Below are 13,752 nucleotides of genomic sequence, written 5' to 3'. Positions count from 1 at the left end.
TCCCTTAGAGAACCTATGAGCACTCTCTAACCTTATCTCCTCAGCCATTTTCCTTTCTTTTCTGTGCACTATTCCCAATGTTGATTACCAATTTATACTTTAATCCTAGAACGTCTAGTCTGAGCCTCAGGCTCATATATCCTACCACCTACAACCCAGATCTGTGAGAATGCCCTAAGAGAACAAGAAAGAAAAGTGAAGTACTTAGGGTACAGTATAAGCAGAACTCACGGATATCCTTAGGCCTGGAGGAAGGAGGAAGAGAAGAAAGAGATTCCTGGAACCAGGATTTAACTCTGTGGCAAGGGCTGCCTGACCAGAACTCTAGCCTTCAGTAGAGGGATGCAGCAATCTATAGTGACCTGGAAGAAGAGATGACGGAATAAATACCCTAATCTAATTGTTCTCTTGCCTTCTGGTCATCTTCTGGTGCCTCCCATTGATTGATCCCAACTGGCAGCAGAGAACCCTTGGATATAGTCCATATGGCCCAGCTTCTCGGAGCACTAAGTGAGGTGGAAGAGTGGAGAAAAAAAATATATCCATCACACCTATCTTTTCAAGTCCTTCATGTTTGTCTTATGTTCCCATCTTCCATGTAGTTCCATGAACTCACTGTGGTTCATGGGGAAAAATAATCAGAAAGAAAGTTCCCATAGGGAGTCCATATACTACAATGAGGAAAGTACAGGACAGTTAGTCTAAATAAAATAAGCTGAATGAGTAGATGATAACACACAAGTCTACGGGATCTAATGGAAAGACAGAGAATATTGAGGGGAAAGCTGACAGAATTGTGGCATCATTCTTTTGATTCAGAAGATGAAGAAGAAGTAAAAGAATGCTGCAAGTTTGAGATTTCACATAAAACTAAACATGTTTACTTGCTCAGATAGGTCACCAACTTTTGAAAATGACATTCTGAGAGAAAATATGTAGATGTGTTTATAATAAAGAATAGAGACAAATCTGGGTAGTCTTGGATTATTTCCTCCTCCATTTTGGTAGTTTATGAACCTGCTAGTCCTATCACAGTCTTGTTATAATTAAGGAAGAATGAGTTTCTGACTTACCTGAGTAGCAGAGCTCCAGAGGCCCTCCCATATTCAAGAGGCCATTTCCCCACCATAATCCATTTCCTGTTACACAGTTGACTAGTTCAGCTCCAGCCCAAGCACCCCTCTCATTGTCATGGTGAAAGGACGAACAGGACATTGGATAGGAAAATGGCAGATTATGTGTGCCTGTCTGAAGCAGTAAGCCTCCCTCCCCGATCATCCTCAGTCTTCCTGCCTCTACCATCAGTTGTCAGTGTTGATGGACTCATGCTGAGGGGTCCAGCAAGCAAGAAGCACTGTATCTCTGATGCTACCATGCCTTCTGGCTTGCTCTGTCTGCCTGAAAACACAGGATCATTCTTTAAATCTTAGGGTATATGATGCTTGCTCTGGCACAGAGTTTGAAGTTTTGGTTTACATGTCCATTTCTGTCACTGCCTATAAGCTCTCTAAGGATAAAAATTGTATCTGTCCTCTATATTTTCACTGCCTGTCCGTTGAATGCACATGACTGGTATTCAAAGAGATCACATTTGTTGAATGAATTATTGTGCATGTGGCATAATTGAATGTCCTGTTTGATGTGACATTTTACTAAATATGGGTTCCTAAGGATAGGTAGAGTAGAGTAAACCCTTCATATAACCAAGATATTTGTGATTTTGGAGAATCCCAAAAAGTAAGTGTACCAGAAAAGCTATCACTGTATTGAATTGCATTCTGGCAAGCTATCACAGAAGACAAGGACTCTATAAGGTCTCAGCGAGGTCCACTGGTCAATATGACAAAGTTAGGGGTACGGGGCAACAAATCTTGGGGCACTTAGGGGCTCAGTTTCCACATATTCAACAACAACAAAAAAGGGAGCTCCTCTGTGAGGCTGTCAGAGGTGTCATCTGTGAGAGAGTTTCCTGGAGTATCAACTCTGGTCACAGTGAGTGCAGTATACTAGTCTAGAAGACAGAAGACCAGAGCTTCAGGATTTAAAAACTTAAGCAAGCAGAACCAAGCCCCTGACCCTCAATTCCTCTTCTCTAAAATGACAAGGTTGCATTACAAGATCTTCATCGTAGCTCAATAAAAAGGATATGGGAATAGCAGTGGAAGGAAGGAAGGAAGGTAGGAAGGAAGGGGAATTAAAAACAAGACATGTAGGATGATAATTAAAGTATTGCTTCAAAAGGAATATTTTGCATGTTGTAGTGATAGAACAAGACATAGTTACAAATATTATATTTTAAACTGTCATATTGGAAACAAAGAACTATTTGTCTTATACCAAAAATTGGAAAGAGACCACTAAATGTCTTCAAAAGTTTGCTGTGGTCTGCCTGCCCTCTTCTCCTTCCACATCCTCACATGACCTCACATCTACTTCTGCCCTTGCCATGAAAATCAGCCCACAGCCATGGGGCTCATCTCCCAGAACATGTGCTGGGACTTACCGAGGACTGGTGTTCTGTTCCTACCACCCTGAATATCAGCCCAGTGATTATGGGGCTAGGGATGCAGACCATGGGTGTCTCATAGGAGATTCACCCAAGTTGCATGCAAAAAGCTCCATGGATGCTATATTTTATCTAATCTAAGAGCCACTGAATGAGGAGGAGAAAGAAATGAGCAAGAAGGAAAGATGGTGGGCAGAACTCAAGAATCTGATAGCAGGAAGGAAAGCAATGACCATGGGATGCCATTTCAATAGAAAAACATGATTCCCCTCTAGCTCAACTCAGCATATTGTTCAAGCAAAATGATTTAGTGCTTAAAATGATGAATGAGGGGGGATAGGAAGGAGTGAGAGAATGAATGAATTGATGAATGAGTGAATTCACTAAACTATTCCACTTGTATAGTATTCTTCCATTCCAGATCTCAAATTATTATTTGAGGATTTCACTGGAAATCACAGAAAATCACTTCCCTCTGTCTCCTCATATGCCAATCCCCCACTCCACCTTTTCTCATATACAATCAGAACAGACAGAATGACAAACTATCAAGTATGTTATAAATACCATGAGACAAAGGAGAAGTAGGCTGCAGTAATAAAGCCTAACACTGACCGGCCACCCAGCCTCTCACAAGTCACACTTTATATTTGTGGCTCCCGTCATTGATTTAATGCCTATCATATATCTTACGTGAGGCTTCAGATTATATCTACATTGACCCCCACCTCTCTCTGGACTAGGACTTTGGTGCTAGTGGTTGCTTTACTACAAATTCCATGTATCATCAAAATTGACAGGGTTCTCTGGATATTGATGTGTTTGGCACATTTTGTTTCATTTCTGTTGGAAGAGTAAAGCTGAAGTAACAAGAACCATCCTAGCTGGATATCCCACAGGGTCCCATGCTAACAGCTTCATTCAGGTGGCCCTTTTGTTTGAGGAGGAGGAATCCCAGTGGAAAAGAAACCCTGATTTGTGTAGAAGACCAGTGCAGTCCTAGTTTGAGCTCTTATACCAATTTACCATGTGACTGTGGACACCTTATTTCATGTTCTTGATGCAAAGTCAACATTTATGAAATGGGAAGGTCTTAATAGAAAAGGGCAATGAATGAGCAAAAATATTAACTGATGTTTCATAGAAAAGGAAACATTTACGACCAATGAACAAAAAGAGAGATGCTTACCTCAGTAGCAAGTTAAGAAATGCAAGTGAAGACCACCATGAGAAACCATTTTACCACCACTAGACTGGCATCACCAACAAAACATTACAATGCCAAGTGCTCAAAAGAATGTAAGTGAACATGAGCCCTTCTACATGGCTGGAGAAATTTTCCTTTATAATTCAGTCTTATAAAGGTGAGTATTTCTATTTTCTACATCTAGTAAGTCTTGATAGTTAGGGTTTACACTATAGAAACACAATTACATTTGAAGTTATTGAATATATCAGTTATTTCCTATATTCATAGGGATTTAAGGATCAAAAAAGAAAAGAGTAGACTTGTGAGTGAAGGAGTTAATATATGCGTATGTAGTTTTATAAGTTTATTTCAGACTGTTTTTACAAATATCTCACTTGATCATTTAAGAAGTCAGTGTTAGACAAAGTTGATATTGCATTTTGGGGGGGAAATAAAGAATCAGACTTAGAAATTAATTGATTCACCTAGAGCCTAGTATGGATCCAGAGCTAGATGTCAATTCTTGGTACAAAAGATTATGTTCAGAAAAACCTGTGTTTGGATTTTTGTACTAAGCACTTGTTGACATTAATAACCTTGAAAGAATTACTTTACCTGAGATTCTGTGTCTTCCTCTTTTAAAAAAATGAGGATAATTATGCATACATTTGGGAGATTTTATAAAGATTAAATGACACAGTTTGTCTACAATGCAGTAAATATTAGTATCCGTCTTCTTTACTTTCTGTAATATAGGCCTCTTTGCAGAAGCAACGACAACAAATGCCATCTTGCTGGGGACACCACCCAGGGACTCTGTGTGGCTAAGTGCAGACACGTCTTTAAATCAATGTTCCAGTTGATTTATCTTGTCACTTGTTCTTGATGTCCTTCACATTGACCCAAACCATAGCCCCTCCAGTTACTACCCTCTTTGATTTCACCTTGATTGCTTTCCATGGCTTTCCTCCCATCCCTTCTCACTCTGCAAACTCTGTGGATCCATGTGAACTGACTTGCCATCTCCGAAGATGCTACCTTCTAGATGATCTACCCACTGCAGACTGCTCATCCTCTTGCTCTCTGTGCATGTGTGGGAGAGACTTCTTCTTTTCATTATGCAAACTCATAACCACACAGAAACAACTTGACATTCTTGCCATTTAACCCATTTCCATTTAGCCAAATCCATTCAAGCCCAACCATGTTTTCAAAAAGATTCTTGATCTAGATTCATGACATTCTACACTTCTGATTCCACTAACCACTTCAAGGATTTAAATGTCCATAGAGTTAACGCACTCCATGTCCTAGATTAACATTTTCTTGACCTCTTCAACTCCATCTGCCCTCATTTCTACTTGGTTTCAGTGATCCATTTCCCTTGGCACAAGTATGACCTTGTTAAAACTCAGAATTATTCCATCTTTAAAATCTTAAACTTTAATATTCCACTGACTCCAACTTATTTTTCTTGCTTACTACCTTTCCTCCTAATAAACTATCTTCCCAACTGTAGGGAGATCCCTACTGGACCCTCTATTTTCCTTCCAGTTAATAGGTTTCTCCCTAATCTCCTTCCCTCATTTCCATCCCTATCTAGACAATACTCCACAGTCCATTTCTTTACCCATTAGAGGACAGGGATCACTCATTCCTTACAATTCTGTAGAATCCTTGTGAAACATCCCAGTTGCTCCACTGACAGGGTGAAGTACTGCCTGCTGCTACAGTCACCTGCCACGAGGACTAGAACTGTGATGAAGACAAGATTCCAGCCTCACCAGGGTTCTCCTTAATCAGCTCTCCATCCAAACTCTCTCAACAGCTGTTTCAAACCTTCACTACTCTTTGCAAATTTCCCCAGACTCTCACAATTATCTCTGGTCTCTTACATCGTCAGGAATTGAGGCTATAAAGAGAGAAAGCCCTAGTCACCCACCTCTGCAACCTACTCACTTCTCTCCAGTTACACCCAATCTTTTCTCCTGACTCTACGCTGGGAAGCCCCTTAGCTGCACTCTATCCCACCACCAGTTCCCATCAACTCCAGACTTCTCAAGGTCCTTGATCTCTGTGTCTTGATCTGTAAATTATAGATGATAATATACTGGGAAAAGTAACTTTCTTTAAAGAAGCAGAGCTCCTTGGCAGCAATTCTAGACAGGTTAACTGGTATAGGACATAACTGAAGACACCTCTTGGGCAGAAGGCCAAACCAGCAAAGATGAAAAAACTGTAGTAATTTTTCCACAGAGAAGACCGTTGATAATCACTTTACTGCATGTCTACACTAACCTTTGTTATTATCCAAGTAGAAAAACTCCAATACCTCAATTACTGTATTGTTTTTCTCCTCAATTTTACATTCTGTTTGTAACATTATTTCTCCCATTCTAATACTCCTCTCATCCCCAGATCATGAGAAAATGGTAGAAAAAAAAAAGAGGCATACACATACCTTTTTTTTTCCTGATCAAATGTGTTTCTTTTCATTTTTTTCCTTTCTCAACCACCTCCACATCTAAAAAAAAAAAAAAAAAAAAAAAAAATCCTCCTCAGCTGCTTTTCTAGTGAGTAATTTCACGGTTTTCCAGCTACTTGCTGGCTTTAGACATAAAATGGGCTGAACCCTTTCTCAATCTGCTGGGACAATGATGCTTGGCTCAAGTTTTCACTGGGAATGAGAAGCAAAAATATCTGGCTGACATAAAATGGCAGATTTTATTTGGGCAGGAATTTCAATAAAAGGAATCTAGTGATTAAATACCTTTTGCTACCCTGAGCATACTGTCCATCTTGGAAAGTAACTCTAATAATTTTATGGCTCACCATTCTCTGTGTCTATAACTAGAACCTAGAAGCTGATAAGAGTGAACTGAAGGGTTCTAGAGAGTCAGGGAGTGGTTCTTGAGGTCTTGTCGTTCCTTTTTGAAGAAAATTGCTTCCTCCAGAAATACTTTCACACATTTCTGCCTTTAACTTGAATGTAGATTGTTATGTATCTTAGAATTGCTAGGCATCTCCAGATTCAAGTGATTTACAAATACATTTACAAATGAGTAGCATCATTCTATTTGTAGTAAGTTGACTATAATAGAACAAAGTAAATAGAGGTACTGAGCCAAGGTACATACTGTGGATAAAAATCAAACCAAACCAAAACCAAGACCAAAAATCTCAGTTTTCTGTGTTTTTAGGCACAATAAATCCAAGGATATGAGTATTGTTTATTATGACATAAACACATGGTGAAAATATAATTAATTTTCTGAAATATAGCAGCTAATGCCAGTAAAACTACTTATTAGACTATAAACCTTTTGAGGGAAGAGCTATGTCTTACATATCTTTGTATCTCCTTTTGCTCTACACACCACCTGATTTGCAGGTGCTCCAAAAATGCTTTACAAATCAATCTAAAAATGATTCAATATAATTTATCAGTTTATATCATGGATTTTGCATCCAATCACAAAGTTCCTGAAGGCCTTCTGATTACATGACCCAAATGTTTTGCATTCATACATTACTTTTTACCTTCACAAGCATTTTATGACTTGATTTATAGGGAAACCCCTACCCATTTGCTGGCTGAGGCCACTGGTTCTAAGAGTTGAATGATTTACCTGAGGGGAATTTAGCTAGGAGCAAGGTGGGGACAACCATCTCTGTCAAAGTTCCCACTCTGGTTCTCCTTCCATGTCAAGCTATTGCTATTTTTCATTCCATGTAATACAATTTGTGCAAGATCAGAAGAATTAAACTGACTCCTGGAGGTCATTTGGGTTAACATGAAAGAATAATCATACACCATTATGTCATGGTGCTGAAATTCTTTGATCTTCTTTCTTTCCCCCTTTGATCTTATTTCTAAGCTAGATTTGAATTATTAGAAGTATAACCCTGGACAATTATTTAACCTTTCTGCTCTCTGTCATTTTCTTCACTAATAAAAGCATAATGGATTACCAAATTTTTAGGATTAACTGAGAAACTAAAGGAAATAAATGAGCCTTTAGTCAGGTCTTCAGCAAAGTACCCAATAAAAGTTTGCTGAAATGTAATAGTTCATCTTAATAAAAACAAGGAAACATATTCTTAAAGATTGAGTTAAGAAGGTTTCCGGGAAGATTCTCCATACTATACATGTGACTAATATCAGAGTCCAGTTTTAGTGGGGTTTCTGTTATGTTTTTATTTTCCTAATCCTTCCCTTACTTCCATTTGACCTCTCTCTCACCCAGCCCTCCCTACCCACACATACACCATTTCTTGAATCTCCCACACTGTGCATCCTTCTCTGAGAGCTTCTCTCTGTGCTTATGTGCACCTGCAAATCCATGGCTACCTACAGGTATCTCTCAGGGCATAGCCTGCTCAGTGGTCTTGCAGATATAGCTGCTTCTCTATCAGGTTCCTTCACTCCCTGCTGCCAGAGGTCTCTGATTCCATGAAGAAAACCAGCTTAGAGGGTCATTTGGTTCCCTTACTGTTGGGAAGCCCACCATCACATCCCTGAGAGTCCCATCTGCCACAGAGCTGTGCATGATTTTCAATTTGATCCTGCCTTTGTGCTTAAACAGGAGTCCAGATAGCCCCTTTTGTGTACATGAAAAGGTGGTGTCTGTGTGTATTAAACTCTTTGAAAGAAGTGTTTTAGCCAATGTTTTTGCTTGTTATTTGGGAGTGTGCACATTCTCTCCTTTTGTGGAAGGCAGTTTGAGATATCTTGAGTTCTCTGCAAGAAAGCACCCAGACCATCATAATTTCTTCCATTCTCCAGCTGAGTTCCTGTGAGATCATCTGACACTGTATCAATTGAAAACACGATACTACCTTGAAAAGCTTGTTGGTTCTTATTGTTGCCCTTTTTTGGTGGTGGCAGGACGTGGGGTTTCTTTGCAAAACCTCTTTTCCTCTTGCTCTAAAATGTTCCTGAAAGGGAAAACCAAGTTAAAGATCTCTGATTGAGGAAATGAGTTTTGGTCAATGAAATATTAGCTTGGGCTCTGTTTCTAGCATAGTAGTAACAGCCTGTATCACAGATGCATAGAGCAACATAACTGAAGAATTCATATTATAAATATGAATTTTTATATATGAATTCACATTATAAATATAAATAAAAATATAAATAAAGGGTCTTAGGCTGCATTAGTAAAAGAAACAAAAAATTCTAGCTCACTTATGCTCCTATTATGTACTTTGTTTTCAATTGGGGGGAAATAACAGTAGTTGTAAGCTAAACTGTTTCCAGCAGAAATTAAAGAAACCAATCAGGAGGCCACCTTGTGTCAGGAACCATTGAAGGCACACAGTAAGAGGAGCGCATGACAAGAGATAACATGTCTAAGAGGTGATAGATTTGTTCGGTACGGCTCCAGATACAACCTCAGTAATGGCTGGATGTCACCAGGTGACAGATGACAGCTGAAAATAAGAAAGATCCCTGATGACGGATGTGTTCCCATAATGGGATCGGTTGCAGTACAAAACAGGGAGCTTCCCGAAACTGGAAGTGTCCACAGAGAGGCTAAATGCTTGTCTGTTACATGAGCTGAGGACAGAGCCCCTGTGTGAGCTGGGCTTGGTGACCTCCAGGTTCCCTTCCAACTCTTTGAGGCTATGATTAAAATGGAAATGTGAACACATCACATCTCCTAGCTGGGAATGAAGACTCTGACAGTCAGAGGTTAGACAATGATGTGAAGGACAAAGAGAGATTTTGAAGGGAAGAAAAAAAAAGAAAGAGAGGGAGAAGAAAAGAATGGGGAAAAAAAAAAATTCTCCGTGCATTGTCTGTGGCCGCCCCAGTGAGTGCCTGCAAACCAGCAAAGCCTGAGAAAAATCAAAGAGGATAAAGAGATTTGGGAAAAACGAAATTATTTCTCTGCATTCCTCTTCCCCACAGAGGATGACGAGCAAACGGCCTGCCCTGGGGTTATTCTTCCCGACAGTGAAGGTGAGCCTCTGGCAAGGAGTGATGTGTTAAATGAAAGGGTAAAGGGACAAGAGAACTAAAAATGCCAGACATCACAGAGAAAGGATGTGGGTTCTGAAGAATGAGAGAGAGGCACTTTGGGCTTCCTGACTCAAATGTGTTTTATCTTTCAAAATAGGCACTTTGAAAACGGAGTCCTGCAGGGGTCCCTGTTTGGTACTGGTTTTGAGTAATGGGACTGATGCTGGTCCTCTAGGACCAGGGGCCAGGAACACTTCCTAAGGCCTGGAGGAAGATGAGCTTCTGGAAGCTGCCAAGACACCAAGCCTGTTTTCTCCATTACAAGAAGCAGAGGTTAGAAAGAGCTTGCTGTGGTTTGTGTGGATGGGGGTCTTCTCATAGAAGTTTCCAGCTCCAGCTTCCAAAGGGTGAGGACCCTCAGGAAGATGACAGTGGGTCCCAACAAGAGAAAAACAACAGACCTAAATATTGCATTTTTTATGTCACTGTCTCACTAGGGTAATGTGCCAACACCTACACTAGGTATTCAAAATAAAGATTGCTACAAAGGACAGCTAGACTCCTCATACCCTCAAGGACATCTCCTCCCGAGGCTCAGCTCAGCCTCTAAAGGCTAAATAGGTGTTTTCAAATCATTTTTTCAATAAAACATCACAAGCATCAATAAATAAGATACATTTTTAGTTTTTTGAAGAAACACCATAGTGTTTTCCGCAGGGGCTGCACCAATTTGTATTCCCACCAACAGAGCACAAGGGTGCCTCAGAAAATTAAAAACAGAATTACCTTATGATCCATTAATCCCACTAATGGGTATTTAGCCAAGGACAACAAAAACACTAATTAAAAAAGATATATGCACCCCTATGTTTATTGAAGCATTATTTAGCCATATCTTGGCTAAATAAGCAACCCAAGTGTCCATGCATAAATGACTGATGATTGGATATGGATGAATGGACAAAGATCTATCTGTCTGTCTATCTACTGGAAAACTCAGTCACAAAAGTAAAATCTTGCCATTTGTATCAACATGGATGGACCTAGAGGGTATTATGATTGGCAAAATAAAGTAAGTCAGAAAATACCATTTAATTTCACACATGTATAGAATTTAGGAAACAGAACACTTCAATAAAGAAAAAAAGAGACAAAAAAGAACAAACTTTTAAATACAGAGAACAAACTGGCAGTTACCAGAAGTGGGATGGGTGTGGGATGAATGAAATAGGGGAAGGGGATTAAGAAAACCCTCATTATGATGACCACTGGGTGATGTACAGAATTGTTGAATCACCATACTGTACACCTGAAACTAATATAACACTATATGTTAATTAGTTCAATTCTAAATAAGTAAGTTAATAAATAAATAAGGAGAGCTGAAAACTCAAGCAAGTGTTTCTTTAGGACAAATATAATATGGTAAGCAAATCTTAAAAAAAAAAAAGAAAGTAAGATATAAAGGTCCAAGTTTAGGCCTAGGAAAGTGAGGCTGAGAGAAATGTACTTATTAGCCTAATGTCACAGAGTTAGACATGGACAGAGCCAAGATATTAAAACTGTACTGTTTGATTCCAGAATGAGCACCTGTCTCTCTAAATCACGAGTGCATTTTGGCAGCTATGGGGAAACACCCACTACTGGTAGGACAGCTCTCCATTCTTCCCCTGGGCTCAAAGATGACAATGACAAATAATAAAAAGAAAAAAAAATCTTGACTTTGGCTTGAGTTACATATATATGTATTTATAGGTTAAAAAAAGAAAAAGCTACAGGAAGGTACTAATAACAGATTATAAAATCACAAACTTTCCAAGTCATGAAAAGACAAAGGAAACTTAAATGTGTATAACTAAGTGAAAGAAGCCAGTCTGAAAAAGCTACATGCTGTATGATTCCAACTATACAACATTCTAGAAAAGACCAAAACTATGGAGACAGTGAAAAGATCCGTGGTGGGTGGCTCAGTTGGTTAAACCTCTGACTCTGGGTTTTGGCTCAGGTCATGATCAACTTCTGCATCAGGCTCTGCTCAGCACAGAGTTTATTTGGGTTTCTCTCTCCCTCCCCTCAGCCTCTTCCCCTCCTTTACAATAAATAAACAAATCTTTAAAAAAAAATCCTGTGGTTTGCAGGGGTTGAGGAGCAGGGGTTAAGGGACAAATAGGTGGACAGAGGATTTTTAGGGCAGTAAAAACACTGTCTATATGATACTACAGTGGTGGAGACACAACAGTATGTGTTCACCCAAACCCAGCATGTGCACCACCAGTGAACAAGCCCTCATATAAACTATGGACTTTGGGTGATTTCCAATTCGCCAGTGTAGGTTCATTAACTGTAAGTTGCTGTATGGAGGAGGAGGTTGATTATGAAGGAAACTATGCATGGGGGCGGGCAGGGGACTTACAGGAAAACTCTGTACCTTCCTCTCAATTTTGTTGTGGATCTAACACTGCTCCTAAAAACTCAAGTTTTTAAAAATTGGGGAAAAAAGACCAACCTCGGGTGCCTGGGTAGCTCAGCTGGTAAAGCATCTATCTGCTTCTGGCTTAGGTCATGATCCTGGCATCCCGGGATCAAATACCCCATCGGCTCCCTACTCAGCGGGGAGTCTGCTTCTCCCTCTGACCCTTCCCTTTCTCATTCTCTCTTTCACACCCTCAAATAAAAAAAAAAAAAAAGAAAGAAAGAAAGAAAGAAAAAAAAGAAAGACAAACCTCCCCCTGAGTGGAAGAAGTATATATGGGAAGTTTACCATATTGTCCATGTCAATGTACTTTGCTTTGCTTGAGTTACGGTCATTGGTTTGAACAACTTGCAATAATAATACAGAAACTGAATAGTCATCTGCCTTCTTCTCTCAATTAGCTATAACTTTTGGGAGTTAAATTTTCCCCATGTGATAATGATGGGGAACGGTTACATTATGTCTTAGGCACCTTTTGGTCTTAGAAGTAAATGATAGTACTTTTCTCTCTTCTTTGATTGTTTCATTTCTTCAATTCCACATGTGAGTGAGATCATATGGTATTTGTCTTTCTCTGACTTATTTCACTGAGCATTACACCCTCTGTGAGAACAAACTGTGATCCCTTCACAAGAACAAATGGTGGCTGCCAGAGGGGAGGTGTTTGGGGAGATGGGTGAAACAGGCGAAGGGGATTAAGGGTACACTTAAGAGGTGAGGGGTAAACTTGGTGTGATGAACACTGAGTAATGTACAGAATGGGGGAATCATTATACTGTCACCTGAAATTAATATAACACTGCAGGGGAGCCTGGGTGGTATAGTCAGTTAGGCATCTGACTTTTGGTTTCGTCTTGGGTTGTGATCTCTGGGTTGGGGGACTGAGCCCTGAGTCAGGCTCAGTGCTCAGCTAGGAGTCTGCCTAAGACTCTCTCTTCCTCTGCCCCTTCCCCTGCTCTCTCTCTAAAGTAAATAAATAAATCTTTAAAGAAAAAGTATATATATAACACTTTATGTTAATTATACTCAAATTTTAAAAATTTAAATATAAAGAATTTAAATTAAATTAAATTTATTTTAAATTTAATTAAGTTTAATTAAATTTAAAGAACTTAAATTTAAATTTTAAAAATATGAAAAAAGTAAACGATTCTAGATGCTGGTTAAAAGCAACTCATGAAAGATTCTGAACGCCAAGTGAAGGTATCTGTATGTTATCTTGCATATCATGGAGGAAGCACTGAAGGGTTTTAAGCTGGAGGCTGATATAATAGTGGTAGTATTTTTGGAAGATTAATCTCATAACAGGATGCAGGATGAATTGTGAATTGTACTAAGAAAAGCTTAGTGGTATGAAGTTCAGATAAGAGGTTAATGCAGTAAACCCAGGCCTGAGCAGATAAGGAGATGAACTAGAGCCCTGTCCTGGAGTCTTTCTGTAGGACTGTATTATTAGCTGGTCAGGGTCAAACCCCTGTTCTACTTGACAGACCTTCAAATGTCAGGGAACAATATGCTTCTACTTGGTCCCTACTTGTCCAGATTAAACTTCCTCGTGTGTCAGCTGATCCTCAAATGCGCATTACTTAATGGGTAGAGGTATTTCAATGTCAAGCAGA

The 13,752-nt window shown here is 39.4% G+C and overlaps 1 protein-coding gene across 4 annotated transcripts in view; it reads right to left on the bottom strand.

Moving 5' to 3' along the window:
• CHRM2 (cholinergic receptor muscarinic 2) overlaps positions 1–13,752 on the bottom strand; it is a 144,228-nt gene that overhangs the window by 57,111 nt on the left and 73,365 nt on the right. For 2 of the 4 annotated variants that reach the window (XR_006601423.1, XR_006601424.1), the window contains 2 exons: positions 8,535–8,633; positions 6,180–6,219 (listed from right to left, as the gene is read on the bottom strand). The exons of the other annotated variants lie outside the window; for them this stretch is intronic. The gene's annotated coding sequence lies outside the window, so the exon portion shown is untranslated. Of the gene's footprint in view, positions 1–6,179; positions 6,220–8,534; positions 8,634–13,752 lie in introns of those variants that run through there. 4 annotated transcript variants of the gene reach the window in all.

The sequence above is a fragment of the Mustela putorius genome, unplaced genomic scaffold (assembly GCF_011764305.1).
Source record: "Mustela putorius furo isolate JIRA1106 unplaced genomic scaffold, ASM1176430v1.1 tig00003845_pilon_pilon_pilon, whole genome shotgun sequence".
NCBI classification, from domain to species: Eukaryota; Metazoa; Chordata; class Mammalia; order Carnivora; family Mustelidae; genus Mustela; species Mustela putorius.
The sequence above is the reverse complement of the archived record's forward strand: the minus strand, read 5'-3'. Positions and strand labels throughout refer to the sequence as shown.